Source organism: Neoarius graeffei, chromosome 9, assembly GCF_027579695.1.
Source record: "Neoarius graeffei isolate fNeoGra1 chromosome 9, fNeoGra1.pri, whole genome shotgun sequence".
NCBI lineage: Eukaryota > Metazoa > Chordata > Actinopteri > Siluriformes > Ariidae > Neoarius > Neoarius graeffei.
The window spans coordinates 93,829,459-93,854,921 of record NC_083577.1 but is presented as its reverse complement, the minus strand read 5'-3'; the positions used below and the strand labels follow the sequence as shown (position 1 = coordinate 93,854,921).

At 43.5% G+C, this 25,463-nt stretch overlaps 1 long non-coding RNA gene across 1 annotated transcript; it reads right to left on the bottom strand.

Moving 5' to 3' along the window:
• Positions 1–1,093: 1,093 nt before the first annotated feature.
• On the bottom strand, positions 1,094–10,540 carry LOC132891399 (uncharacterized). Its single transcript, XR_009655320.1, has 2 exons — positions 10,479–10,540; positions 1,094–2,574 (listed from the first exon to the last, which is right to left on the bottom strand). It is a non-coding gene; the product is annotated as an uncharacterized LOC132891399 (long non-coding RNA).
• Positions 10,541–25,463: the final 14,923 nt, after the last annotated feature.

Sequence of the window (25,463 nt, the reverse complement as noted above, 5' to 3'; positions counted from 1 at the left end):
ACCAGACACAGGGCACCAGGATGGATCAAGCAGGTCCGAGGGGCAGAAGAGGCCAGCATCTCAATCCCAGGATCAACATGTAACTCAGAGGGACAGGAAAAAAACTCAGGGGAAAATTTTTTCTTTGTACTTTTGCCAGTTAAATACAGGTTCATGTAAATTAACAAATGACAGATTTTTGTTTTTACTGCATTTTGGAAAATATCCCAACTTTTCTGTGTCAGACCTGCACACGTTAGTGTGTACACCAGCTGGACTCTCAGGCACGCTCTGGACTGCACGAGCGACAAGCGGACTCTTGCACGTGTGCTGTTAATCATGCGCACCTGCACAGGCTTAAGGCACATCAGCGTGCCTATATAAAGACTTAGAAAACACATGCTCACTGCAAAGTATTGTGGTACCTTTTGGACACATTACCGAGCCTTATTTTCCTGTGTTAATGTCCTGGTTTCCTGATTCCCGTTCTTGTTGTGTGTCTGTTTTTGTCTTTGCCTGTGATATTCTGTTCATGCCTTGCCAGACCCTTTGCTCATTCCTCATTTATGATATTGCCTGCCGATTTGTCTGCCTGTGTGTTTACTTTTCTTAATAAAACTACTTCTGCACATACATCTGTCTCCTACCCCTTCCTGACATTCTGGAAATAGGGTCAGTGTTTCACATTATATTTCATGCTTGTTTCTGACCAGTTTCATGAGAACCCAGTGGAATCCTCCTTTGATTGGTCAGGTGATCATTTTCCCATGTGAAATTTCACAAAAAACAAAACAGATCAAAATTTATTTTTTCTTCATACCGAATTTAATTCTTGGTGTGTAAAGACTAATAAGAATATATACGTTGAATGACCTGAGTGATTTCATATGATTATTTCATCCAAAAATACAAACTTGATGTGCATGATACATTGAAATGAAATGAGGTAAGGCTCGGAGATACAGTGCCCTCCACAATTATTGCCCCCCCGTAAAGATCAGTAAAAAGGGTTAGACAAAATCCACCTTTTGGTGAAGTTGCTTCATCTCACACTGAAAACACGAGAAAAATCCAACCTTTAATTGAAATAAAATTATTCAGAGGAAAACAAATCTCTCATCAATAAATATTTATTTTTAACAAAAACATGTGAAGTCAAGTCAAGTTTATTTGTACAGTGCTTTTAACAAAAAACATTGTCACAAAGCAGCTTTACAGAATTTGAACGACTTAAAACATGAGCTAATTTTATCCCTAATCTATCCCCAATGATGAAGCCTGTGGCGATGGTGGCAAGGAAAAACTCCCTCAGACGACATGAGGAAGAAACCTCGAGAGGAACCAGACTCAAAAGGGAACCCATCCTCATTTGGGCAACAACAGACAGCCTGACTATAACATTAACAGTTTTAACATGAAGTCAGTTTCGTTGATGTTGTAAACTCTTCATTGATGGAAACTTGAGTGCAAAACTGTTCATGACGACTGCAGTCCTAAAGTTATCAACTCAATTGTAGTCCTCAGCCATAAAAGCATTACTGTAAATCAAATAAAATCAAGTTTATTTGTATAGCGCTTTTAACAATAAACATTGTCGCAAAGCAGCTTTACAGAATTTGAACGACTTAAAACATGAGCTAATTTTATCCCTAATCTATCCCCAATGAGCAAGCCTGTGGCGACGGTGGCAAGGAAAAACTCCCTCAGACGACATGAGGAAGAAACCTCGAGAGGAACCAGACTCAAAAGGGAACCCATCCTCATTTGGGCAACAACAGACAGCCTGACTATAATATTAACAGTTTTAACAGGTATAACCCTCAACTGTCCTCATGGGGCCGTCCTTCATAGGAGTGGGGCGATAAAACTCCGACCAGACACAGGGCACCAGGATGGATCAAGCAGGTCCGAGGGGCAGAAGAGGCCAGCATCTCAATCCCAGGATCAACATGTAACTCAGAGGGACAGATTGGGGGGGGGGGGGGAGAGAGAGAAAGAAAACACAGGTTGTTAGGTATGCCCTAAAAATGACAAGTATTAAATCTGTGTGGTAGGCTCGCAGAGACGAGAGTCTTTACATCAGGCATAACACACAACAATGGCATGTTAATATGGTAAAAAATATATCATGACCTGTTCTGGCTGGATGCTTGATTGGGTGATGGGAGCACACTCCTCAGCAATGATGAGATGCAGATGGGACCCTTAGGGCTGGCCAAGACAATTCAGTTACATTTCACCGGCTCTGGAACATGCGACAGAATGTCTGACGGCCGATTCCCTGCAGGCTACGATAGCCAGTCGAGGTCTCCACCCTCTCCACCAAAAGATTTCCTGTTGACTCCATGTAACTCAGAGGGACAGATTTGGGGTGGGGGGGAGGGAAAGAAAACACAGGTGGTTAGCTACAGTTAGAAAGCTATACTGTAAGTGTCCAGAGCATCCTCCACATGTGACTTTCAACTGTCCTCATGGGGCTGTCCTCCACAGGAGTGATGTGCTGAGACTCCAACCAGACACAGGGCACCAGGATGGATCAAGCAGGTCTGAGGAGCAGAAGAGGTTCAGCATCTCGATCCCAGGACCAACATGTAACTCAGAGGGACAGATTAGTTGGGGGGGGAGAGAGAGAAAGAGGGAGAGAAAACACAGGTTGTTAGGTATGCCCAATGTCACCTGAATAAGTAGGAACAGTATACATATTGCACTGAGTACAAGCAGGGACTCCGGCAACTAACTATGACAGCATAACTAAAAGGGGAGAGCCAGAAGGTAATACAGGCATGAGGGGCCCCGGGACATAAAGCAGCAGCCACTACACTATCAACAAACTCGAGTGAGCAAGTGAGTGGGGACTGACACCATCCATACATCCCAGTTTACCAAAACACTCTGTCTGAGGATCCTCCAGATCTACACCTTTACCTCATAAACACCATTAACACAAGGCTTGACTAAACAGATATGTTTTCAGCCTAGACTTAAACACTGAGACTGTGTCTCATTCCCGAACACTACTTGGAAGGCTGTTCCATAACTGTGGGGCTTTGTAAGAAAAGGCTCTGCCCCCTGATGTAGCCTTCACTATACGAGGTACCAGCAGATAGCCTGCACCTTTTGATCTAAGTAGGCATGGTGGGTCATAGAGGAGCAGAAGTTCACTCAGGTACTGTGGTGCGAGACCATTCAGTGCTTTAAAGGTCAATAGTAGTATTTTATAATCAATACAAAATTTGATTGGGAGCCAATGGAGTGTGGATAAGACAGGCGTGATGGGGTCATATTTTTTAGTTCTAGTAAGGACTCTTGCTGCTGCATTTTGAACTAACTGGAGCTTGTTTATGCACTTATTGGAACATCCAGACAGTAAGGCATTACAATAATCCAACCTGGAGGTAACGAAAGCATTGACTAGTTTTTCCACGTCATGTAGTGACATTAAATTTCTTATCTTAGCAATATTTCTGAGATGAAAGAAAGCTATCCGGGTAATGTCATCAATGTGAGTTTCGAATGAAAGACTGGGGTCGATAATCACTCCGAGGTCTTTTACTGCTGCACGTGAAGAAACAGAAAGGCCATCCAGAGTTACTGTGTAATCAGAAAACTTACTTCTAGCTGCATGTGGTCTGAGTACAAGTACTTCAGTCTTGTCAGAGTGAAGCAGAAGGAAGTTAATAAGCATCCAGTGTCTAATGTCCTTTACACATTCCTTAATTCTCTTAAGCTGGTGTCTCTCATCAGGTTTGCAGAAACATACAACTGTGTGTCATCAGCATAACAGTGGAAACTAATACAATGTTTACAAATAATATTACCCAGAGGTAACATATATAAAGAAAAAAGCAGATGACCCAAGACAGAACCTTGTGGAACACCAAACTTTATCTCAGTACGTCTAGAAATATCACCATTTATATCAACATTCAAGTTCAAGTTACCTTTATTGCCAATAATGCCATATGTGCAGGACATACAGAGAATTGAAATTGCGTTTCCCTCTTATCTGCAGTGCAAACAGTAATAAACATGAAATATAAAATATAGGTACAAGATATAAACTATAAAAAGGGAAAAAATATGGGGGGGGGGGGGTTAAGAAAAGACAAGATTGTGGCAATCCAGAAAGTGCAAATGTGGCAGTGTGAACAGAATTAATGGTATAAATTTAAATGTGACGAATGACAATATAAACAGAATGAACAATGTAAACAGTCTGACAGTATAGTAATTATCAGTATAAATTAATAAATATGGCAGTATGAGCAGAATTTTCAGTGTAAATATAAATATGGCAGATATGACAGTATAAACAGTGTAGCAGTGAAGTCTATCAAAGATTAAAGATGTATAAAGTGTAAACAGTGTTGTAAACAGTTTCTATATAGTGCAATTAAAAAAAAACCCGTGTAGACAGTATTGTAAACAGTTTTAACATAGTGCAATTGAATTCTGTTACAGTTCGTTAAAGTGGCTGGTGACATTTGGTTTGTATATTAAGGGAAGGGGGTACTGGCCTGGGAGGGAGTTCAGCATCCTGACGGCTTGGTGAATGAAGCTGTCTCTCAGTCTGCTGGTTCTCACCCGGAGGCTTCTCATTCTCCTCCCAGAAAGCAGGAGGCTCAAGAAGTGGTGGTTGGGATGGGTGGAGTCGCCCACAATGCTGAGTACTCTGCGGGCCAGGCGTGTGTTGTAAATATCCTGAAGGGAGGGTAGGGGGACACTGATGATCTTCTCAGCTGCTCTCACTATGCGCTGCAGGGTCTTCTGGCAGGATGCAGTACAGCCGCTGTACCACACAGTGATGCAGCTGGTCAGGATGCTCTCAATGGTTCTGTGGTAGAAGGTCTGCATGATGGGGCTGGTGCTTTAGCTCTTTTCAGTCTGCGGAGGAAGTAGAGACACTGCTGAGCTTTCCTGGCCAGCGATGCGGTGTTGCTGCTCCAGGAGAGAGCCTCGGTGAGGTACACACCCAGGAACTTGGTGCTGCTCACTCTCTCCACAGCGGCACCATTGATGGTCAGTGGAGGATGCTGGGTGGAGGCTCTCCGGAAGTTGACAATCATCTCCTTCGTCTTCTCCACATTAAGAGAGAGATTGTTGTCTCTGCACCACACAGCCAGTTGGCTCATCTCATCCCTGTAGTATGACTCATCACTGTTGTTAATAAGTCCCACCACAGTCATGTCATCCACAAACTTGATGAAGAGGTTGCTGTTGTGTGTTGGTGTGCAGTCGTGGGTCAGCAGGGTGAAGAGAAGGGGGCTGAGCACACATCCTTGGGGGCCCCTGTGTTCAGAATGATGGTGCTGGATGTGTTGCTGCCGACCCGGACTGCCTGTGGTCTAATGGTCAGGAAGTCCAGCAACCAGTTGCAGAGGGAGGTGTTTAGTCCTAGACAGTCCAGTTTCTGTATCAGCTGCTGGGGGATGATTGTGTTAAATGCTGAACTAAAGTCTAAGAACAGCATCCACATGTAAGAGTCCTTAGTGTCCAGGTGAGTGAGAGCTGAGTGGAGAGCGGTGGAGATTGCATCATCAGTGGACCGATTGGCCCGATATGCAAATTGGTACGGGTCCATGGAGGGCGGGAAGATGGATTTGATGTGCTACATGACTAACAGCTCAAAGCACTTCATAATGATGGGGGTCAGTGCCACAGGGCGGTAGTCATTGAAGCAGGATGGAGAGGCCTTCTTTGGAACAGGGATGATGGTGGTGCTCTTGAAGCAGGTGGGAACAACAGCTTGGCTCAGGGAGGTGTTGAAGATGTCTGTGAGCACTTCTGTGAGCTCCTCTGCACAGTCCTTTAGCACACGACCTGGAATGTTGTCAGGTCCTACAGCTTTGCGGGTGTTGATCCTGGAGAGGGATCTCCTCACACTGGCTGGAGACAGGGACAGCACCTGGTCATCCAGAAGGGGTGGTGTTTTCTGTGCAGGCATGCTGTTGTTGGCTTCAAACCATCCAAAGAAGTTATTTAGACTGTTCAGCAGAGTGATATCCTTGTCACAGGTCTGTGGTTGAGGTTTATAGTCTGTGATGGTCTGTATCCCCTGCCACAGACTCCTTGTGTCTCTGCTGTCAGTGAAATGATGGGCTATCCTGCTACTGTACTGTTTCTTTGCTAGTCTGATGCCATGGGACAAGTTGGCTCTTGCTGATCTCAGACCAGCCTCATCACCTGCTCTGAAAGCAGCGTTCCAGGCTTTCAGTAACCAATAGACTTCCCCCATCAGCCATGGTTTCTGGTTGGCCCGTACTGTGATGGTCTTAATGTCTGTGACATCATCAGTGCATTTATTAATGTAGGCTGTAACAGTGTCTGAATACTCCTGGATGTTGATCTGGTGGTTGTAAGTAGCTGCCTGCTTAAACATGTCCCAGTCTGTGATGTTAAAGCAGTCCTGAACTGCTGAGGAAGCACCCTCTGGCCACACCCGTACCTGCTTCTGGACCGGTCTGGTGACTTTGACCTTCGGCCTGTATGCTAGCATTAGCATAACAATGATGTGGTCTGAAGCACCGAGATGGGGGAGGGGTGAGGCCTTGTATGCTCTTCTCAGTGTAGTGTAAACCTGGTCCAGTGTGTTGTTTCCCCGTGTTGCAAAGTCAATGTGTTGATGTAACTGAGGAAACACTGTTTTGAGATTTGCGTGGTTGAAATCCCCAGCTACGATGAGAAGTCCCTCTAGATGGGCTGTCTGTTGGTCGCTGATGGCGCAGTACAGTTCACTCAGTGCCTTGTCCCTATCGTTGTTGTTGCAGCTGGGAGGAATGTAAACTGCAACAAGCAGGATGGCAGAAAACTCCCTCGGTAGATAGAAGGGCCGACATTTGATGATCATAAACTCCACAAGGGGTGAACAATGTCTGCACACTACCACGACGTCCTGACACCAAGCATCCCTGATGTAAACACAGACCACGCCGCCGTGGGTCTTACCTCCTTCAATGAGGGCTCTGTCTGCTTGATAGCATGTTAGCCGGTCGAGCTGGATGGCAGAGTCCGGTATGCTGTCGTTTAGCCATGTTTCCATGAACACAAAAACACAGCACTCTCTCACAGCCTGCTGGGTCGCTCTCAAAAGGTGAATATTATCCAGTTTGTTATCCAAGGAGTGTACATTGGTGAGTACGATGGATGGTATAGCCGGCTTGTGTGGATTAGCCATTAGCCTGGCTCGGATACCCCCATGCTTTCCCCGCTTCTGCTTCATCTTGCACTGCCTACGGAACTTCCTCTGCGGGTGTGCAGCAGTAGTGGGGGTCGATGTCAAAGCGGGCCGCCGGAGTAGGCCGAGGTCATGTAGCTCCTTAGCGTGTGCCGGGTTTAACTTACAGAAAAAAGTGTTGCCAATGTCAAAAAGAGTCCCACGGCTGTATGTGCGCCTCGGGACGGACAAACGTGACGAAAACATACCATCACTCGAGCACACCAATGAAGACAAACATGTAAACACCACATTATCGGGACAGAGAGGAGCCGCTGTGTCTGCACGCACCGCCATTTTAGTGTTAAAGGTCAATGTCAAAGTGGGCCGCCGGAGTAGGCCGAGGTCATGCAGCTCCTTAGCGTGTGTAGCTCCTTAGCTAACATACTGATAGCGATCAGTTAAATAAGAGCTGAGCCAGGAGAGGGCCGTTCCCTTAACTCCCACAACATTTTCTAGTCTATCCAGAAGAATGGAATGATCAATGGTATCAAATGCTGCACTAAGGTCAAGCAACACAAGCAGCGAGACACAGCCCTGATCAGACGCCAACAGTAGGTCGTTTACTACTTTAACCAGAGCTGTCTCTGTGCTATGATGAGGTCTAAATCCTGACTGATACATTTCATGGATGTTATTCCTATGTAAATATGAGCATAACTGCTGTGCCACAGCTTTTTCAAGGATCTTGGAGATAAAGGGGAGGTTTGATATTGGCCGATAATTGGACAACTGACAGGGATCAAGGTCAGGTTTTTTAATCAGGGGTTTGATAACTGCTAGTTTAAAGGATTTGGGTACATAGCCGATCGTAAGAGAAGAATTTATTATTTTTAGAAGCGGTTCAATTACTTCAGGTATTATCTGTTTGAATAGACGTGTAGGTAAGGGATCTAGTACGCAAGTTGAGGCTTTTGATGCCGAGATGAATGAAAGTAATTCAGTTTCTCTAAGGGGAGTAAAACATTCTAATTGCTGATCTGATACAGTTATATTGTTAACTACAGCGTCACTTACATTGTCTGACCTTAAATTAGTAGTTTTAATTTTTTGTCGGATATTCTCAATTTTGTCATTAAAAAAATTCATGAAATCGTTGCTACTACATACTACAGGTATGCATGTGTCTATAGTGGGCTTATTCCTGGTTAATTTTGCTAATTAACCTATACAATAATAGTAACATGTGTTACTATTATTGGCACCCCTGGAAATGATGGTGAACACAATGTACCTGAAGCATATTTCCATTTAAAATGTACATTTTTGAGTCGATTGGAGTGTGTAGGAACTTTCAAGCTGTAATCCATTACTTCCTGATTAACTGTGGAACAAATATGAGGTGAACTATGTTCTCTGGTCTGATGGAACAAAAATGGAGTTTTTTGGCAATAAACACTAGCAGTGGGTTTGGATTAAAAAGAAGGATGGCTATAATGAAAAGAACCCGATCCCAACTGTAAAATTTGGTGGAGGTTCTGTGATGTTTTGGGGCTATTTTTCCTTCAAAGGCCCTGAAACCTTATTAGGGTCCATGACATCATGGACTCCATGAAACAGCAGGACATTTTAAATCAGAATCTGGCTCCTCTGACAGGAAACTAAAACTGGGTCATCATTGGATTTTCCAGCAGAACAATGATCTGAAGCATCTGTCCAAATCAACACTAAAATGGATTTTTTTCTGATCATTTTTACTAACCCTTACAAGGGGTGCCAATAATTGTGGAGGGCACTTTAGCTTTGAGATAGCTTCACACTATTGAGACATGACAATTCAAGCCAAGAAGCCTTCATTTATCACATGTACACTCAAGCACAGACTTAAGCACACAGTGAAATTCCTCTCTGCATTTAACCCATCCGAAGCAGTGAATACACACATGCACACACAAGTGAGCAATGAGCACACATGCACACAAAATAGCCTGGCACAGCTTCTTACACAAGATGATAAAGGGAGGCTACAAAAGGAAAAGGTCCCCTAAATGTAATGATCCAGAATATGATGGCCTTGATTGGGAATTGGGTCAGAGCTTTAAACTATCTAATGTGGACTTGCAAGATAAAACTAAGATGCAGCCCATAAAGCTATTCTGTTTTAAACAACAACATCTAAAGTACCTGGCATACATTTGCCGAATGGACAATAGTGAACTCCAAAAACAACTTCTATTTGACATGTGAGCTTCTAGATGGACAAAGTTTGAGAATCTTCTGGGATTAGACACACAACAAATTAGAAGAATAATGATGGATAAGAGAGACTTCCAGCAACTGTTGGGTCGAGTCCTGACAGGAGCACCCTCAGGAATATGATACTCCACTAGGGGAGCATGATGATGTGGGAGGAAACCCACGTAGACACGGGGAGAACATGCAAATTCCACACAGAAAGGCCCCTGTCAGCCACTGGGCTCAAACCCAGAACCTTCTTGTAGTGAGGTGACAGTGCAAATCATGACACCACCATGCTGTCCACTATATTACTATATTTCTTTTATATTTAATCTGAATGGGTGTGGCTATAAAACTTAAAACACTTCACAAAACAATCTGCTCAGTAAAGCCACCATCACTCCTTTCATAGCTTTATTTGGTTTTTTGGCAGGATGTAAATTTCAGTTGATGACATTATTAATAAATGTTTACAAATGGAAAAATTCTAATCAGAATTGATGATCATGTTACATTCTAGGTGTGTAATTTTTCAGAGTTAATATTTAATGCTGCTACATTGCATTTATTATAGATAGTAATGCAAGTTTTACTGTGTGTGAGTTTAGCTTACATTGATTTTAATAAAATTAATTTCTAACAAGTTTCTACATCTAACAGGACTTTAGTTCTGTATTTAAAAGTAGCTCCACCTCCTCTTACCCCCCCCCCCCCCCCCCCGTGTTAATTTGAGCACCATGTGTAATTATCAGCTTTTAGCCTAATTTCTTTCTCCCACTGCATGTTTTTGTGTGCCTTTATTCCTCAGGGCTGAATTGGTATCTAAGTGTGATGACGCACATGGTCCATTTGTGCAGTAACTTTACAGCGACTGTAATTGTGTATAAAAATACAGACAGACATTAGTGCTACCGCAGAGCCACGTCTCTGTCCTGAACCCTTACCCCCACCCCCACCCCGTGGTGCAATTCTCCGGCTCTTTGTCCATGAAAAGGAGCCTGTCTCCATCGTTCAGTGATCTGAACCATGGAATAAACAGTGAACTGATTGTGTGCGGCAGATTTTCATAACAAGCATCTGCTTTTATCTGTAGATCATCATTTCTTACCAGCTCTTCCTCGTCATCTCATGACCAGAAGTGTTGATATGCAACCGAATGAGTCGTGACCCTATGTGTGACCACGTGTTCTGAGGCGGTGGTGACAGCTCACTTTCACTGTAGTCACGTGACTTCGCAGAATTTACAGGAAACCTCAGTAAGCTGCTTTCCAGGCGATAACTATGACTCTGTGCACACGCTTTGCTCATTTCCCCTACAGATACTGAATAACTGATGAAATCTGTCGTTTAACCTTTTCGGCTTTTCTTAGAAACATAATCAGGGTTGAGAAAGAGACTCTGACTTGAAACGGCTGCAGGAAGTCAACAAACATGTCATGTATTTGGGGTTGCGACATTTCATAGTAGATTCTAGCTGCATTTTGGAAAGGAATAACCCACTCCATGTCATACTGTTGTGGGAAAATAATCAGCGATATGGCTGGTGTGATGGAGCGGAATCACTGGTACCATCCTGAAGTGCTTTATTCCTATTGTACCACAGCAATTTGCCTGAAAACTTCACATTACAGCTTGACCTCTGACTGTTACAAAGCACTGACACTGGAGACCCCTTCCAGAAATGTTACCTAAACATCTCTTCACAAAAAAAAGCCTATGAACAATTACGTTTTTAAACCACGCTGTTAATGTTTTAGAGCAACATTAATATAAACCTATGCTACTGTCAGAGTTGCTGTTAAAGAAAATTAGTATAAATACAGAAATGATTATAGAAAATCCCCCCCTCTGATTGGTCAAGAGATTCAGACTATTTCTCGATAATCACCTCAACCGACTAGGCAAAATGGCAGCCAATTGCTCTGTCACCTTAAGTGAGGAAAAATTACAGATGATGAAAGAAAACGCTGTTCCTAAAAGCACGAAAAATGCTCCAAAGTTTGGTCTAAAACTATTCAAAGGGAAGGTGGAATTGTGATTTATTTTATCGATTTCAGAACAAAGTATTTTATGTGACTCGGCGAAGATCAGTGACACAAGTCTGCACTGCAAAGTTATTACATTTACATGAAGATTTTGAAATTTGAAATAAATTATATTTACTACAATTTTTAAATAATCAACTGTGTATTTATACTAAAACAATTATCCACCTCGACTTCGTCTCAGTTATTATTCACTAATATTCATGTCACCTTCAGAGAATAATTGTTAATCAACACCTTCTGACCAATCAGAATCCAGAATTCAACAGCTCTGTAGTGTCAGTGATTAACCAGTTTAATTTAAGATACATGCGCTTCCATAAATTCACTGTATGGAAATGAATTTTCTGTGGAATATTTATGTTTTTTTTTTTTAATTTTCAAATTTCACTCATCCAAGTGAGCTCCTTATGGACAGACATCAATCCATAGAGTTCAGGAGAAGCAGATCGCTAGAATAATCCACAAGCATGTGGTTTAGCGTATGGTTTACTGTTGTGGGCATGATTAAGTAAGAGAGAGAGAGAGAGAGAGAGAGAGATGGTCTGACATCAATTCCAGCCTTCACAACACAAGCGTGTGCGTTTATATGCATGTGTTTGCATTTCTGTGTAACTGTACACTGTGTGTGTGTGTGTGTGTGTGTGTGTGTGTGTGTGTGTGTGTGTGTGTGTGTGTGTGTGTGTGCATATGCATTTTTGGGCCCAAATCTCAACACAGTCATCATTGTTGTTTGCAGAAATACCAGTGTGGAAATGACAGCTTGACGTCTGAACCCATGAGGAGGGGCAGCTGCTGCCAAAACCAACAGAAAGCATTTGCAACAACAGTAACTATCAGAGAAAGAAGAATGGATGCACTATTCTCTCCATCCTCCTCCCTCTCTCTCTCTCTCTCTCTCTCTCCCTCTCTCTCTCTCTCTATCTCTCTCTCCATCACAACTGATCCGAACATGACAGTCACACCCAGTGTCCCTCCTTTAATAAAACACCTCCTGACATTTGCCAGCAAAACTTCTTATTGGGTTTAACGTTTCTAAGCGTCTTTTTAACACGTCCCAATCTGACTATAAATAATAACATAAACCCACACTCGTGTTGTTTAGCTACCGTTGTTACTTGTGGGTTTTTTTTAATTGCTGTTAATTGCTAGCAAGAAACATATGCTGATGGCTAACTTCTTCTTCTTCTTCTTCTTCTTCTTCTTCTTCTTCTTCTTCTTCATGTGTCAGGCCTGGCACAGGCATCGACGATCATGGTCTGCCAGTCAGTTCTGTTGCCAGTAAGGTGGATAAGATCATTATTGGTCAGTGAACTGTTGGTGGCAAAGGTGTTAAGGCTATTTGTATATGTCATTCTCTGTCTTCCTCTTCCTCGCTTTCCTTCAATTTTATCACTTAACACAAGTTTTTCTAGGCCGTCTTTTCTGTTGATGTGGCCAAAGAAATCCGGTTGTCGTTTTCTGATTGTCTTAATAAGTGAACATTTTGCTCCTGCCAGCTGTAGCACTTCTTCATTTGTCTTTCTCTTTTTCCAAGATATTCTCAGCATTCGTCTGAGGAACCACATCTCTGTTGCCTCCAACTTCTTCTTTAAGTTGATGGCTAACAAATATTTCAAATTAACACCTTTACCTTCATTTACTGCTGAGTTCTGGACTCTGATTGGTCAGAAGGTGTTGATGAATTTTCTATAACAGCAGCTCTGACAGCAGTGCAGGTTTACATTAATGCGCTTGTTCTCATCATTATCATAGCAACAGCTCATTCACAGGGACTTAGACTGGATGATCTGCTGATAAGAAACGGATTAAAATCTGTATGTTGTCATTGATATGGTGAAGTTTTCGCCAGGGTAAGGGGAAGAGATGTTTATGGAAGGAGTCTTCAATCTTCTGCAACTTTACACTTTACAAATCTTCAGGAGAGAGACGTTTACGCTTTCTCGGTAACATGACAAGCTACTTTTTTTGTTTGTTTTATTAACTTCAAGAGAGAGAAAAGAGATTCTGGTGAGGGAACGGCTGTTTACAGCAGAAGTGAGAACAGGAACTAACTCATTTCACGAATGTCCAACAACATTAACTGTAATTAGCTATAAATGGACAAAAATTGTAATCATTGGCATATAAAAGGAACAAAACACTTTGCTTTGTCATTGTCATTGATTATTTTCCTAGAACAGCATGACCCACCAATGTTTTATTCCTTAAAATATCTGACAGAAACACAAACACACAGTATTTCTTTTATTTTCCTTTTGCTCTTTCATGGATTTTATTGGATCTTGTTGTTGTTGTTGTTGTTGTTGTTGTTTATTCCTCCTAATCACCAGAGTAGAAGCTGTTATGAGATTAACCCCACTGCAGAGCTCACCTTCACTCACATTTATACCCTTTCACCCAGCTGAGTCCAGTTCAAAGTTTGTCAAAGTGGGAAAGCTCAGTAAATCATCAAGGTCAAAACGAGGTTGAATCTCCAAAAGAGTAAATAAATGATGACACGTTATTCCTCACTGTTCCCTTTCAGTTCTCAGCCTTAAAGCAACAGTTTGGGGAAAATGCATTGAGGTTTACTGGAGCCACCATACTAATGTAGCTAATAAGCAATGGTGGCTTCTAGAGGCCATTGCTTAGCAGCAGCATTCTCATGACAACTTGCCACTTGAACACTAATCATTTCATGTACACAACTTCCCATGTCGTAAATATGAGCTCACGAGTTCAATTTCAAGTCAAGTCAACTTTATTGTCAAATATGTTATACATGCTCGACATACAGCACAGATGAAATATCAGTCCTCTCTGACCCACAGTGCAAACAGGCAATGCAATAAATAAAAATAGAATAATTGAAAAAAACAAACAATATAAACAATCTAGATAGGAACTAGACAGACTAAACACTCAAACAATTTGAATGCAGCAATAGATTTAACTGAGTATTGTGTCTGTATATTAACTGATCGAAAGCCAATACTGCTATAAATGCATTTAAAAGTAGACAAGAGGAACTTTACACTGTTCACACTGTAAGCGGCCATTTTAGTTTGACATCACTTTGTAAACAGGGAAGGAAATGTTAGTCTAGAAAACTACCCCAAGTTGAGAGGGCATTTACTTTTGTTTTTAGCAGTTGGAGGCAGGGAATTACAAGCTGCAACCTCACTGAGAACACAGCATTGGTGTAGAATACATTTGCTAGTTCAGTAGCTGAGTTAGTGAACGTCATCAGCAGGATAGAAGAATTGGCTAATATTTGGTAGAAGTTACCAGCTCACTTAGGCCCTGTCCACACGGCAACGGATTCAGGTGAATCCGATACAATTGTTTATCGTTTCGGCCTGGCGTCCACACGGCACTGGCGTTTTGGGTGCCCCAAAACGCAATCTTTTGAGAACAGGTTCCAGAGTGGAAAGATCTGGCAACATTGCCATTGCGAAGTCGTCTGGATGAGTAGAACGGATTTGTTTACGATGACGTCACAACCACATGACTGTGAGTGCTTCAAGCCGTAGAAGTGTAACGAACTCGATGCGAGTTGTCAACAAATCCTATAACTTGGTTCATGAAACGCACTTACAAAATATTTTCACTGTGAATATTTATTGTGTAATGGTGCAAAGTGAGAGAGAGAGAGAGAGAGAGAGAGAGAGAGAGAGAGAATAGCCCTTAGGGCAGAGTCAATCCTGCCAGCAAAAATAGGGAAAAAAAGGAGCGATCTCACCTCTTCAGATGTTGGTTTAAGTCCTACAATACATTCCTCAAAAAGGGCGTAGAAGAACAAATTAATCCATCAACGTGTAGCATTCAATTTATTCCGGACCATTAAAGACGCCGCCTTCCGCGTAGAATCATACGTCATCCTCGCCGCCATATTGGATGGGGCAAAGCGGAGAATAAAGATGCCTCATTCATGTGCTGCGTTTAACTGTACCAACAGGTTTACCGTCCAAACGAGATCACATGGGATTACTTTTCACAGGAGAGACTGGAAAAAACTTTTCATTGTATTTGGTCATTATAATGTAATTTTACGAACAGATTTTTCTGACTTTGTGGCTAATATGAAGTCTCGAGCATAATAGTTTATGCGCATGTGTCCTTACTTCTTCTATTGTTCTGGTGTCTCCGAAGGGACCGTCTTACAGCGCCCCTAGAGGTGTGGCATGTGTATTGCATCGTTTTCAGCAAGCGTTGTGTTGCCATATGGACCTGATATTTTACTGATCGTTGCCCATTTGGATGTGATATTTTTTTAAATAACATCTCGTTGCCGTTGTCGTGTGGATGTAGCCTTAGATAACTGTAGATGGGGAGAGAGCTGGAATAGATAATGTGAGATAGTGGGATAGCTTTGCTACCTAATGTCAGGTACTTGGACAGCTGAGTTAGAAAAAGATTGCTAGTGGAATAGCTGAGTTAACTGGTGGGATAACTGTGTTAGTTAATGTTAGCTAACAGGATAGCTGATTTAATGAAGGTGTTTTTAGGCTGTTTGGGACAACAGGAGGATTTCTGAATGAGTGTAAAGGTGTAAAGAAGTAGCTAGGCTGTTTTAGTTGTTTAATAGACATTTAAAAACATATTGAACATTTTCTTCTTCAACACCCATCATTCTTACAGTAAATAACATTCTGAGGGATTTTATGAGAATAAACAGAGCTAGTGGTCTAGTGGTCATGATGACAATGAAACTGAGGTCATCTTCATTGGGAAAAGGACACGCTGAACTGGAGTGTGTGTTTGGTTTGAAGGAGGCACTGTGTGTGTGTGTGTGTGTGTGTGTGTGTGTGTGTGTGTGTGTGTGTGTGTGTGTGTGTGTGTGATGACGAAAGCAGCCAACACTCATGTGATTTGTGTGAAAAGCAAACTGAAGTGTGAGGTAACCCTTCTGCTTTGATAGTGACTGACTGTCACAGGATGGTGTGTGTGTATGTGTGTGTGTGTGAGAGAGAGAGAGAGAGAGAGAGAGAGAGAGAGCATGTGAGAGGGGATGGGAAGGCAGGAAACAGCTCAGACACTCCGTATCAGTAGTATTCAGCTACATTTTGGAAAGATCCATTTGCGTAAAATTCCTTGCTTATAAAAATCTAGTAAGCAACTCATGTGACCGAATGGTGACAGCAGAGTGACAGCATTTCATCCTGTATGTTGATGTGTTTCCTTCAGAAGAAAAAGAAGAAGCCTTTATTTGTCACGTGCACCCTCAAGCACACTGAAATTCCTCTCTGCATTGAACCCATCTGAAGCAGTGAACACACGCATGCACACACAAGTGAGCAATGAGCACACACACACACACACACACACACACACACACACACACACACACACACACACAGAGAGAGAGCAGTGGGCAGCTATGCTACAGTGCCCAGGGGGCAGTTGGGGGTTAGGGGCCTTACTCAAGGGCACTTCAGGCCATGGTTGCCCCATGTGAACCTAACCATATGTCTTTGAACTGTGGAGAACGGACGGAAACGGACACGCACAGACACACACGTCTGTGGGCAGCACGGTGGTGTAGTGGTTAGCACGGTCGCCTCACAGCAAGAAGGTTCCGGGTTTGAACCCAGCGGCCGGTGAGGGCCTTTCTGTGTGGAGTGTGCATGTTCTCCCCGTGTCTGCGTGGGTTTCCTCTGGGTGCTCTGGTTTCCCCCACAATTCAAAGACATGCAGTTAGGTTGACATGGGGCAGCCTTGGGCTGAGGTGCCCTTGAGCGAGGTACCGAACCCCTGACTGCTCCCCAGGCGCTGTAGTGTGGCTGCCCACTGCTCTGGGTGTGAGCGTGTGTTCACTGCTTCAGATGGGTTAAATGCAGAGGATGAAGTTCACTGTGCTTGAAGTGTGCATGTGACAAATAAAGGTTTCTTCTTCTTCTTCTTCTTTCTTCTACTTTAGAGTAGCTAGTTAGCCTAACCTGCATGTCTTTGGACTGTGGGGGAAACCATAGCACCCAGAGGAATCCCACACAGACACTGGAAGAACATGCAAACTCCACACAGATCAGCCCCTGTTGGCCACTGGGCTCGAACCCAGAACCTTCTTGCTGTGAGGCGAAAGTGATAACCACAACACCACCATACCTTGCTGCTCTAAATCAGTCTAGCGGCATTTTGAACTTGACTCATTTATACAGCAGCCAATAGTGTTTGAGATAATGAGCGTTTGAAATAACATTAAAGATGGCACCAGTGAGGAGGCTGCCATGGTAACTGCTCTGACCATATTTTCTTTCTTTCTTATTTTTTGTTATTCAGCTGACTATTTTTAGTTATTTGGTATGGCAACAATGGTAAGATACAATAGAAATACCCTTATTTCTATTGGTCTACAATCGACACACGTACTGCTCTTTTTAACTCTGGACCCAGCCTGGCCAAGGGAGATCTTGAGGAAAACAAAGTTCGTGACCCTAAGCGACAACCCCGGAGGAAACAAGCCAGTGTCAGAAACAGGCTGTAGGCTCACACACATTGTGCACCCATGCCCAGTATCTTGCTAGCCAATGTACAATTAATCAAGAATAAGCTTGATGACCTCAGGGCCAGAGTCAAGTTCCAGAGGAACATTCAGGACTGCAACCTTCTCTGCTTCACCAAGACATGGCTGAACCCAGCGGTACTAGAGCATACAGTACAGTCGGCAGGGTTCTCAGTTTAACGTATGGACAGAACAATGGAGTCATGGAAGCCAAGAGGTGGTGTGTGTGTCTGATGGTGAATAACAGATGGTGTGCTAGTGCAAGCATTTCTCCTTTCACATAGTCATGCTGACTCAACTTGGAACTTCTGACCATCAAATGTCACCCTTTCTATCTTCTGTGAGAATTCACCTCAGTCATAGTCAGTGGAGTCTATATTCCACTATAGGTGGACACAGACACTGCCTTGAGTGAGGCAGGGAGCCAGGGCACCAAGCAGAGCAGGTAATCTTAGGGTCCTAGGCAAGCACAGGTTCTCAAAGATAGTTATCCATGCTAGAGCTAATGATATACGCCTTCATCAGTCTGAGGATACTAAGAGTAACTTTGTAGAGGTGTTTAAATTAGCGAAGGCGATGTCCGATTCTGTAGTATGCTCTGGCCCCATCCCAATGCGGCGTGGCGATGTAGCTTACAGCAGGTTATGGTCGCTGAACTGCTGGTTGTCCAGGTGGTGCTCTGAAAACAGTGTGGGCTTTATAGATAATTGGGCTAATTTTGAGGGCACTGCTGGCCTGTTAGGGCAGGACGGTATCCATCCCACTCGGAAAGGTGCTGCTCTCATTTCCTGCAGCATAGGTCATAGTCTCAGAACAGGCCTAGCTAATTTCTGACAATCCAGAGCCAAGGCCAGGAAGCAGATGTACAGGCTAAACCGACTGTCTGCTAGCTGCACAGAGTCGTCACTCAGGGTCCACTACATCGAGACTGTGTCTGTTCCCCGAGCTCAACAAAAAGGTAGAAATATTCAGAGAGTTTGTTCCAGTAACCTAATCAATATAAAATTAGATCATACTGACTGTACAGCTGCTGCCAGCTCCTTTGATCTAAAGGTGGGGCTATTAAATATTAGATCTCTTACATCTAAAGCGCTAATGGTTAATGAACTCATTACTGATCAGGAGTTTAATGTACTTTGTTTAACTGAAACATGGATTAAGCCAAATGAATATATAGCATTAAATGAAGCGAGTCCTCCTGGATACAGTTATATACACCAGCCTCATCTCACTGGCAGAGGAGGAGGCGTCGCGGTTATTTATAACGATTATCTAGGTTTAACACAAAAACCTGGTTATAAATGTAATACATTTGAAGTTCTTCATACTCATATAATGTATGTAGCCTTTAAAAATAAGTCTACCCAGTTAATTCCATTACATATTATTTACAGGCCCCTGAGGCCATATTCTGAGTTTCTTTCTGAATTTGGAGATTTTATCTCAGATCTGGTTATTTCCTTAGACAAAGCTTTAGTTGTCGGAGATTTTAATATTCACTTCGATAACCCAGAAGACCCTTTAAAAACAGCATTTGTGTCCATTTTAGATTCAGGAGGGATTAATCAGAATGTCATAGGACCGACCCATAATGGTGGTCACACCCTCGATCTAATACTAACATTCGGGTTAAATGGAGAAAATATAGTCATACTTCCACAGTCTGAAGTTATCACAGATCATTATCTCATCTCATTCAAAATATGTCTGAGTAATAATATATGCACCTCACCATGCTACTGTATTAAACGTACATTCACGTCAACTACTGCACAGAGCTTTATAAATGATCTCGCAGAGTTATCAACTTTGATTGGGTCACTGTCAGCCCCCGCAGAACTTGATCAGGCAACTGAATGCTTAGAGTCAACATTCCACTATACTTTAGATAATGTAGCTCCTCTTTAAAGGAAAATGGTCAGAGACAAAAAATTAGCACCCTGGTATAATGATGACATTCGCACTTTAAAACAGACCACTCAAAAATTGGAACGTAAATGGCATCAAACAAAATTGGTAGCATTCAAATTAGTATGGAAGGAAGAGCTTCCTGAAGTATAGAAAAGCTCTTAGTGCTGCTAGATCAACATATCTCTCCTCCCTAATAGAAGATAACAAAAATAATCCTAGATTCCTATTTAATACTGTAGCAAAATTAACCAGGAATAAGTCCACTATAGACACATGCACACCTGCAGTATGGAGTAGCAACGACTTCATGAATTTTTTTAATGACAAAATTGAGAATATCCGACAAAAAATTAAAACTACTAATTTAAGGTCAGACAATGTAAGTGACGCTGTAGTTAACAATATAACTGTATCAGATCAGCAATTAGAATGTTTTACTCCCCTTAGAGAAATTGAATTACTTTCATTAATCTCAGCATCAAAAGCCTCAACTTGTGTACTAGATCCGTTACCTACACGTCTATTCAAACAGATAATACCTGAAGTAATTGAACCACTTCTAAAAATAATAAATTATTCTCTTATGATTGGCTATGTACGCAAATCCTTTAAACTAGCAGTTATCAAACCCCTGATTAAAAAACCTGACCTTGATCCCTGTCAGCTGTCCAATTATCAGCCAATATCAAACCTCCCCTTTATCTCCAAGATCCTTGAAAAAGCTGTGGCACAGCAGTTATGCTCATATTTACATAGGAATAACATCCATGAAGTGTATCAGTCAGGATTTAGACCTCATCATAGCACAGAGACAGCTCTGGTTAAAGTAGTAAACGACCTACTGTTGGCATCTGATCAGGGCTGTGTCTCGCTGCTTGTGTTGCTTGACCTTAGTGCAGCATTTGATACCATTGATCATTCCATTCTTCTGGATAGACTAGAAAATGTTGTGGGAGTTAAGGGAACGGCCCTCTCCTGGCTCAGCTCTTATTTAACTGATCATTATCAGTATGTTGATGTAAATGGTGATTTTTCTAGACATACTGAAGTAAACTTTGGTGTTCCAGAAGGTTCTGTCTTGGGTCCACTGCTTTTTTCTTGATATATGTTACCTCTGGATAATATTAGTCATTCATTCATTCATTATCTCTAGCCGCTTTATCCTTCTACAGGGTCGCAGGCAAGCTGGAGCCTATCCCAGCTGACTATGGGCGAAAGGCGGGGTACACCCTGGACAAGTCGCCAGGTCATCACAGGGCTGACACATAGACACAGACAACCATTCACACTCACATTCACACCTACGGTCAATTTAGAGTCACCAGTTAACCTAACCTGCATGTCTTTGGACTGTGGGGGAAACCGGAGCACCCGGAGGAAACCCATGCGGACACGGGGAGAACATGCAAACTCCACACAGAAAGGCCCTCGCCAGCCCTGGGGCTCGAACCCAGGACCTTCTTGCTGTGAGGCGACAGCGCTAACCACTACACCACCGTGCCGCCAATATTAGTCATAAACATTGTATTAGTTTCCACTGTTATGCTGATGACACAGAGTGGTATGTTTCTGCAAAACCTGATGAGAGACACCAGCTTAATAGAATTGAGGTATGTTTAAAGGACATTAGACACTGGATGCTTATTAACTTCCTTCTGCTTAACTCTGACAAGACTGAAGTACTTGTACTCAGACCACATGCAGGTAGAATTAAGTTTTCTGATTCCACAGTGACTCTGGATGGCCTTTCTGTTTCTTCACGTGCAGCAGTAAAAGAACTTGGAGCGATTATTGACCCCAGTCTTTCATTCGAAACTCACATTGACATCACCCAGATAGCTTTCTTTCATCTCAGAAATATTGCTAAGATAAGAAATTTAATGTCACTACATGATGCAGAAAAACTAGTTCATGCTTTCGTTACCTCCAGGTTGGATTATTGTAATGCCTTACTGTCTGGATGTTCCAATAAGTGCATAAACAAGCTCCAGTTAGTCCAAAATGCAGCAGGAGTCCTTCCTTGAACTAGAAAATATGACCACATCACCCCTGTCTTATCCACACTGCATTGGCTCCCAATCAAATTTCATATTGATTATAAAATACTACTATTGACCTTTAAAGCACTGAATGGTCTCGCACCACAGTACCTGAGTGAACTTCTGCTCCTCTATGACCCACCACGCCTACTTAGATCAAAAGGTGCAGGCTATCTGCTGGTACCTCGTATAGTGAAGGCTACATCAGGGGGCGGAGCCTTTTCTTACAAAGCCCCATAGTTATGGAACAGCCTTCCAAGTAGTGTTTGGGAATCAGATACAGTCTCAGTGTTTAAGTCTCGGCTGAAAACATATCTGTTTAGTCAAGCCTTGTGTTAATGGTGTTTATGAGGTAAAGGTGTAGATCTGGAGGATCCTCAGACATAGAGTGTTTTGGTAAACTGGGATGTATGGATGCTGTCAGTCCCCACTCGCTTGCTCACTCGAGTTTGTTGACGGTGTAGTGGCTGCTGCTTTATGTCCTGGGGCCCCTCATGCCTGTATTACCTTCTGGCTCTCCCCTTTTAGTTATGCTGGCATAGTTAGTTGCTGGAGTCCCTGCTTGTACTCAGTGCAATATGTAATTCCTACTTATTCAGTTGACATTGGGCATACCTAACAACCTGTGTTTTCTCTCTCTCTCTCTCTCTCTCTCTCTCTCTCTCTCTCTCTCCTCTCTCTGTCCCTCCGAGTTACATGTCAGTCCTGGGATTGAGATGCTGACCTCTTCTGCTCCTTGGACCTGCCTGATCCATCCTGATGCCCTGTGTCTGGTTGGTTCTTCATCGCACCGCTCTTGTGGAGGACGGCCCTATGTGGACAGTTGAAAGTCACACCTGGAGGACGCTCTGGACTCTTACAGTAATGCTTTTATGGCTGAGGACTACAGTTAACTTGATAACTCTAGGACTGCAGTTGTCATGAACAGTTTTGCACTCAAGTTTCCATCAGTGAAGAGTTTATAACATCAAGGAAACTGACTTCATGTTAAAACTGTTAATGTTTGTAGAATCAGAGCAGGTGGGTGGAGCACAGATGCACAGCAGGCCAGAACTGAGTTCTCACAAACTTTTTTATTTTTAATTATATATATATATATATATATATATATATATATATATATATATATCCAATCGCTCTCTCACACTCACATTTCTCGTTGGGAGAGAGCTCCCTTTCTCTGCTCTCTCTCTCTCCTTTTATAGGGCACGCTCACTGGGGGAGACACACAAACACAGGTTAATTCATATCAGGTGCAGTGATACTACCACTTACCTTCCCTGACTCCGCCCTCCATTCACAGACAGACGCTTGACCACGCCCCAGCTGCCACATACCGCCACCACCTGACTCAAGCCGGGGAGCTGTCCGGCCTGCAGCCGACTCCCCCCCCCAGTGGGAGAGGAAATCCGCCATGACCATCTGTGCCCCCGGCCTGCAGACCACCTCGAATTTAAATGGCTGGAGTGCCATATACCAATAGGTAATCCATGCGTTGGCATCCTTCATGCAGTGGAGCCACTGCAGGGGCATGTGATCTAAACAGAGGGTGAAAGGGTGCCCCAGCAGGTAGTAGCAGAGGGCGAGGACCACCCACTTGATGGTGAGGCATTCCTTCTCTATCGTACTGTACCTGCCCTCGCGCACTGACAGCTTCCGGCTGATGTACAGCATGGAACAATCAATCAATCAATCAAGTTTATTTGTACAGCGCTTTTAACAATAAACATTGTCGCAAAGCAGCTTTACAGAATTTGAACGACTTTAAACATGAGCTAATTTTATCCCTAATCTATCCCCAATGAGCAAGCCTGTGGCGACGGTGGCAAGGAAAAACTCCCTCAGACGACATGAGGAAGAAACCTCGAGAGGAACCAGACTCAAAAGGGAACCCATCCTCATTTGGGCAACAACAGACAGCCTGACTATAATATTAACAGTTTTAACAGGTATAACCCTCAACTGTCCTCATGGGGCCGTCCTTCACAGGAGTGGGGCGATAAAACTCCGACCAGACACAGGGCACCAGGATGGATCAAGCAGGTCCGAGGGGCAGAAGAGGCCAGCATCTCAATCCCAGGATCAACATGTAACTCAGAGGGACAGATTGGGGGGGGGAAGAGAGAGAGAGAAAGAAAACATGTTGTTAGGTATGCCCTAAAAATGACAAGTATTAAATCTGTGTGGTAGGCTCGCAGAGACAAGAGTCTTTACATCAGGCATGACACACAATGGCATGTTAATATGGTAAAAGAATATATCATGACCTGCTCTGGCTGGATGCTAGATTGGGTGATGGGAGCACACTCCTCAGCAATGATGAGATGCAGATGGGACCCTTAGGCCTGGCCAAGACAATTCAGTTACATTTCACCGGGTAGGGGAACAGTCTTCCCCTGCCACCTCCTGGGACAGAACAGCCCCCAGACCTCTGTCCGATGCGTCCATCTGCAAAATAAAGGGGAGAAAAAAGTCAGGGGAGTGTAACAGTGGCCCCCCACACAGTGCAGCCTTTACCTCAGAGAAAGCCTGCTGGCATTGTTCCATCCACTGGACCGGATCTGGTACTCCCTTTTTAGTGAGATCAGTCAGTGGGCTGGTGACGTCCGAATAATTAGGTATAAACCTATGATAGTAGCGAGCCAGCCCCAGGAACTGTCTCACCCCGTTTTTGGTCGTGGAAACCCAGATACCATACTTCCACCCACCCGATCGCACACTTCTTCAGGTTGGCTGTGAGACCCGCTCACCTCAGCGACTTAAGGATGGCCCTCAGGTGTTCCAGGTGCTGCGGCCAGTCATTACTGTAAATGATGATGTTGTCTAGGTAGGTGGCCATGTAGGCAGTGTGGGGGTGGAGGACCCTGTCCATAAGCCGCTGGAACGTAGCGGGCGCCCCAAACAGCCCAAAAGGAAGTGTGATGAACTGGTGTTAGCCAAACGGTGTGGAAAAGGCCATTTTCTCTTGGGATAGAGGAGTCAAGGGGATCTTCCAATATCCCTTTGTCAAATCCAGTGTTGAATAAAAACGAGCCATGCCTAGTCGATCAAGCAACTCGTCAATACGAGGCATTGGGTATGCATCAAATTTAGACACTGCGTTGACTTTTCTATAGTCCACACAGAACCGGACCGATCCGTCAGCCTTGGGAACCAAGACCACCGGGCTGCTCTAGTCACTGTGGGACTCCTCAACGATGCCCATTTCGAGCATGGCCTCGAGTTCTTCCTGAACCACCTTTTTTTTGTGTTTGGGCAGTCGGTAAGGGCGGCTGCACACTACTATCCCCGGGAGCATCTCGATGTGGTGTTCTATGAGGTGGGTACGGCTGGGCAGGGGCGAGAACATGTCAGAAAATTCTGTCTGCAACTGGGCGACCTCCGTGAGCTGGGTAGGGGAGAGGTGGTCTCCACAGGGGACCGGAGTGGTGGGTGATGTCAATTTTCCTTTTTGAACTTCCAGCCCCAGTTCCGCCTTCTCCGGAACCACCAACACCAGCGCCACGGGGACCTCCTTGTTCCAACATTTTAGCAGATTGAGGTGGTAAATCTGTAACACCCCACCCCTGTCCGTTCACCTCACCTCATACTCGCCGTGTGACCTCAAGGAGTCC